Genomic DNA, 6,000 nt, shown 5'->3' on the forward strand with positions numbered 1-6,000 from the left:
ATTACTGGATATTGATTGTTTATTCACACCTGATATCTGGTCAGCCTAGCTGCTGATTGGTTCCTGTCCTACAGTGCAGTGTGCTGAGTGCCGCTGGCTCCCCTGCACAGCCGGGAATGGAGGCAGCAGGAAGTGAAAGAGATGGGCGGGGTTAGTAGGGTTTTTGCAGAAATATTCAATCAACCAGCCTGAAACACTACTTTTCTCAGCACATTCCTTCTATATTTAAAAGAGTATACTAGACTGGTACATTCTTGTTTTTTAAACAAAATATCTCCTTAATGGGAAGGCCTTGTGTCCATGCCAAGGGACCTTAGGGCTTGGTTGGAATTGATAAAGAGATAAATCTACAGAAAGATTCAAACAAATTGCCTTTGTTCCAATAAAGAATGCATTGCCACCTTTAAGTTTTCCTCAGAGGTGTGGGCCAATTTTGGGGAGTAAGTAGTGGTGTTGTGGAGTGGTGGGATGGAAAGGGGGTTGGATTTTTGAATTGGGTACCCGATGAGCCCTGGGTAACCCAGTCTGACACTGCATCAGGGATCCTACTGTTAGCAAAAGAAAAATATCAATATGCTTGTGTTGAGTTAAATGGGTGTAACAGCAATTCTAAGTAGTAGAGGTTGATAATGAGGGTACAAAGGGAGTATGTGATAATTAAAGAATAGATAAAATAATGGAAATTTGCATAAAGCACAAATACCATGTCACATGGTGGTCCTAGCTATTTACCTTTGGTCATATTTTATACGATGGAGCCTCCCTGCTTGGGAAATGTGTATTCTGGGTTTTAAAGTCCAGCAGGAGCAGTATTTCCTCTTTATTGTGCTCTTCAGTGCAGGGTTTTTTGATAAGCATGTGTGCCCAACACTTCACTGATGAGCCCCAGCAGTTTACATTAAAACCAAGATGGTATTTGCTCAACCAAAATACCTCTTTTGTGGATCCACAAGGATCTACATATGCTGGTTGGAAATCCCTGCCCTGTTAGCTTCAATAAAGTGGAAGTTGTAGTTAGAAATCTGTTCAGCATACTGCCCTGGATGTGCTTTAGTATCAGCCTCTAGGGCAGGGGTTGCTAACCTTTTATACCTGTGGGCCACATTCAAATTTATAAAGAGTCGGGGATCAACACAAACATGAATACAGGCCCTGGGGATGTTAGCCCCTATGTGGATTGGCAGCCTACAGGAGGCTTTGTTTATGCAACAAAAACTTGCTTCCAAGCCAGAAATACAAAATAAGCACCAACGTTGAGGCCACTGGGAGCAACATCCAAGAGCTTGGTGAGCACTGGTTGGTAAACACTGCTCTATGGAATGACGTGTAAATGCCCATTTTTAGGAGGGGTACAGGGCTTCTTTTCCATAATTCCTTCTGCTGACCATGTGCAAAATCATCTGTAACACTCACTGCCCATAAAATAAATAATGCTATGTCCGAATATTTCTCTTTCTCAGATTCACAAAAATATGAAGTTCTGCTGTCTGGGAACTCAGTACTACAAAGTCACTTGCCCTGGCTACTGCAGAGGATTCCTGGGACACTGGAACAAGATGGCGATACCAGCCTGGGGTAGCAGGTAAGTGACTAGAATCACTGGGGTTGCTTAACAACTTGGAATCCATTAGTGATTTTTACTTTTCTTTCTCCTCTAGGGCTCTTAAGCTGGCCATCACTAAAACATCTGCTTGTTGGGCAAGGTCCATCTGAGGTCCTCAACACGGGCTAATAAACTGCCGACTCGCTCCATTCCTGGCGAAGGGAAAGTTCCCCCCCCCCCAAATACCTTTTGTCTCAGCGTATATATATATATATATTGTTCGTCAAGCTGGAGCACTCATGCAATATAAGACAGCTGCCTTGGTGCTGGTTAATGGTATTATGTAAAACAAAATGCTGGAAAAACCGCACTCACAGGGCTTTTAAGGTGCAAAAACAGAAAAGTTTGTAATATATATATATATATATTATATTACATTATTTCCCTTTAACTAAGAAGGGTATGCAATTCTGTTGTATTATCTCATAATTGTACTTTGGCATTTACTCCACCCAGTTAACTTCCTTTGTCACTATTCTAGTATGTCAGGGGCATGGCACTAGTGATAACGTTTCCTAAGTGCTTATATTTAACAAGTGCTAGGAAATGTCAGATAAAGGAGAACTAAACCCTAAAAATGAATATGGCTGAATAAAAATGCCATATTTTATATATTGAATTTATTGCACCAGCCTAAAGTTTCAGCTTGTCAATAGCAGCAATGATCCAGGACTTAAAACTTGTCACAGGGGGTCACCATCTTGGAAAGTGTCTGTGACATTCACATGCTCAGTGGGCTCTGAGCAGCTGTTGAGAAGCTGAGCTTAGGGGTCGTCGCAAATTATCAAGCAGAAATTGAGGTTGGCCTGTAATATAAGCTGCTGCTTGAGGGCCGATTATTATATTGGATGCTAATTGCACTGGTTTCTGTGCGGCCATGTAGTAATTATCTGTATTGATTACTAATCAGCCCCATATTTTGACATTTATATTCTGCGTGTACTGTATATTGTGAGTGGGTCCCTAAGCTCAGTAAGTGACAGCAGCACAGAGCATGTGCAGTGAATCAGCAGAAAAGAAGATGGGGAGCTACTGGGGCATCTTTGGAGACACAGATCTTTACTGCTAAAGGGCTGTGGTTGCCTTGGCCTGGTATAGAAGCTCAAAACTTAATGTACAGCATTTATAGCTACTTATTTGGTTAAGCTTTAGTTCTCCTTTAAACAAGGCAGTTCCATGGAACTAATTCCTATCTCTTCTCATTCCTACAGGTAATTCTGCTCATCTGTATACTACTATATACTCTATTGCAACTCCTGTATACAAGATTCAAACGAATGGCTCAGACTTTGTCTGCTGTTGTACAACCCGCACAGTCAGAAGAAAGCTGAAAGGGAATCCCTCAACAATATTACAATAATGTAAACCTAATACCAATACCCATCCATACATTGATTTGAATAAGAGACTGGAATATGAATAGGAGAGGCCTGAATAGAATGATAAGTACTAAAAAGTAGCAATAACAATACATCTGTAGCCTTACAGAGCGTTTGTTTTTTAGATGGGGTCAGTGACCCCCATTTGAAAGTTGGAAGCAGTCAGAAGATAAAGACAAATTGTTTAAAAACTATGAAAGAGAAAAGATGAAGACCAGTTGAAAAGTTTCTTAGAATTAGCCATTCTATAACATACTATATAAGTTATCTTACAGGTTACATTCCTTTAATGAATATGTAAAGAACTCACGGTGGCACTGTTTTATTCTTATCTACTGCATTCCAATACTGTGTGCAAGCAGAATAATGAGGGCTTGTGAACACTGAGTAGATGGTTCATTCAGGAATGGTATTTATGATTATCACTGAATATCACTGTCTCTTTTCTGAATACTTGACTTGTTTAACTCTACCCAAATGAATGTTTTAAACTGCTTTTTTATCATGTTTATATTTGGGGAAGGAAATGTTTATTGTTGCTCTTAGAACTATTTGGAAATACCTCTGTATGCAGTGACATTACATGTAAATTACATGTAAAGCCCCACAAGTACAACTTTAGAGAAATGACTCTGTTTTGCAAACACCTACATATTTCTTACTTGTGTGTGTGTGTGTTTAAGGGACAGTAAACCCTGCTGCACTGCTTACCTACACTTGTTGCTGGTTTACAAATCACAGAGTAATTCAACAAATAATAACTGTTGAGGTATGCTGGGAACTGTAGTCCAGCAACATCAGGGTTGTGTTTTTAAAGCAATATTGCACAATAAAACCTTTCCAAAGTTGGAAGCTTTAATAGCACTGTAAAAAAAACTGTCCTTTACCCCTATGTTTGATTCCAGTGTATTATAATGAAGACAAAAATGTCATAATTATCAAGATATCTGACATAGTTCTGACAATCAGCATTTCCATTGGTCAATTCTTTTGCATTTATAATAAAGTTTTTCATCAGCAGAATTAGTACTGATGAATTTTCTTCCTAGAAAACTATGGGCGCTGTGGAAAGGAGGTACAGTTGGGTTAACAGCCCCTTTAACGTCATGTGTAACAGATCATTTTTAAAATATTGAATTTGTTCTTTTGGAAGAAATTGGGCTAAGGAAATACAGGGGATACAGATTTACAATTTAACCATCTCTTTGGAAGCGGAGTACTCTTCACTTAATAGATACTGTATGCCCCGGGGTGGATAGAGTTACTAGTGCAATGTTTTGATGTAGCCCTAAGGCTAATGCAGTGCTGAAATACTGGTACCTAACCCCCTTTTATTTCATATTATATAAACATATTAGGAAGTGGACAAGTGGGTCAAAATGTTATCAGAATTTGTTTACAGCATTCAACCATAGAGTGGCAACTGCATACATATTTTTCTTGCTTAAAGAAAAAATGGGCAAGTACTAGCACTTATAATTCAATGTATATTAAAGGGAACCCGTCAACCCCCCCAAAAAAAAGTTCATAATCCTATTTTATCACATTAGTCAAGCAAAATGAACTTTAATTACACTGTATCAATTATTTGAATCTTGTTTCCTTCAGTCTGGGAATTCATAATTATAGCAAGCAGGCAGGAGCCATTTTGTGGACACTGTTATTAAGGCAAGCCTTGCATCATCTCAGAATCTTGTTTGTGCACCAGAATGGGGGACCTGATGTCCATCCCCATGCCCTGGCTACACAATTAAATGGGAACTGGGGGAATGTGGGGAGAGCAGTGACATCTAGTAAGTGCTGAATAGAAAGTGAAAGTTATTGTCTGCCTAAGCCTAAGGCATAGAGGAGGGGCAGACAATATTTGATTGACAGTTGAGATTTTTAAATGAGCTTACAACAGCTATGAATGCTTTAATAAAAAATGTTTAATTCGAAAAGGACTTTTATCAAACAGCTTTTTGTGTCTGGGTGACAGGTCCACTTTAATGTATAGTTATTGATTTCAAGGCTTAACATAAGACATGTATTTAAATGGTCAATAGTTAGAAGAGGAAATATGGGTTAGTAGAAAACATTTTATCTTATTGTAACTGACTTTGACCTCACTTTCAATATGGGGCTCCGTTTTGGGCAATGAATACAACTGTGTTTCAGGTCAGGTTCCAGCAGCTCCTTCTAGGTTAGAGGACTATTAACAAAAATGTATAAACTTGCTATATGACAATTTTATGTGACTGTAGAGGACCCAACCATCATGTTGTACTGGATCTAATCATTTCTAACAATCTAGAACATATAGCAAAGGTGCAAGTGCTAGAACTCCATGGTAATAATGACCATAACAAATATATACACTGGGTCAACAAAGACTTGACTTTTAGCACCTTAAAATCACTATTTCAGTGCATATTATGGGTTCAGCTAAAAAGACCGTCCAACCCCTTCTTAAAGCTATCTAATGTATCAGCCTGTACGACTGATTCAGGGAGAGAATTCCACATCTTCACAGCTCTCACTGTAAAAAACTATCCTTCTAAATATGTAGACAGAACCTCCTTTCTTCTAATCTAAATGGGTGTCCACTTGTCATCTGTTACTGGTAAATAAAGCATTAGAGAGATTATTGTAAGATACTCTTGTATTTATACATAGTCATCATATCACCCGTAAGCATCTCTGCACTTCATGAACAACCCCAACTGTAATATCCTGCCTGGAGTTGAACCAGGGACCTAACGGGCGATGGCGTAACTTCGCTAGCGAAGGAGATAGACTCTAGCGGTACTACACTCTCTAACGCCTGGCAAAGTTGCGCTCTGGCAAATGAACTACACAAATTCACCAAGTAGTGGATTTTACTGAACGTTACCTCTTGAGCCAGTCTTGCCGTGCAGTAGAGTAGATAGGAGTTCCTAAAAAAATAGTTGAAAATTGTTCTAAGTCTCAAAAAACGCTAGTGTCTTTTCCTTTTTCACGGTAATAGGCTGAAAGAGAGCGTAAATAGTTTTTAGGGTA

This window comes from Xenopus laevis, chromosome 9_10L (assembly GCF_017654675.1).
Source record: "Xenopus laevis strain J_2021 chromosome 9_10L, Xenopus_laevis_v10.1, whole genome shotgun sequence".
NCBI classification, from domain to species: domain Eukaryota; kingdom Metazoa; phylum Chordata; class Amphibia; order Anura; family Pipidae; genus Xenopus; species Xenopus laevis.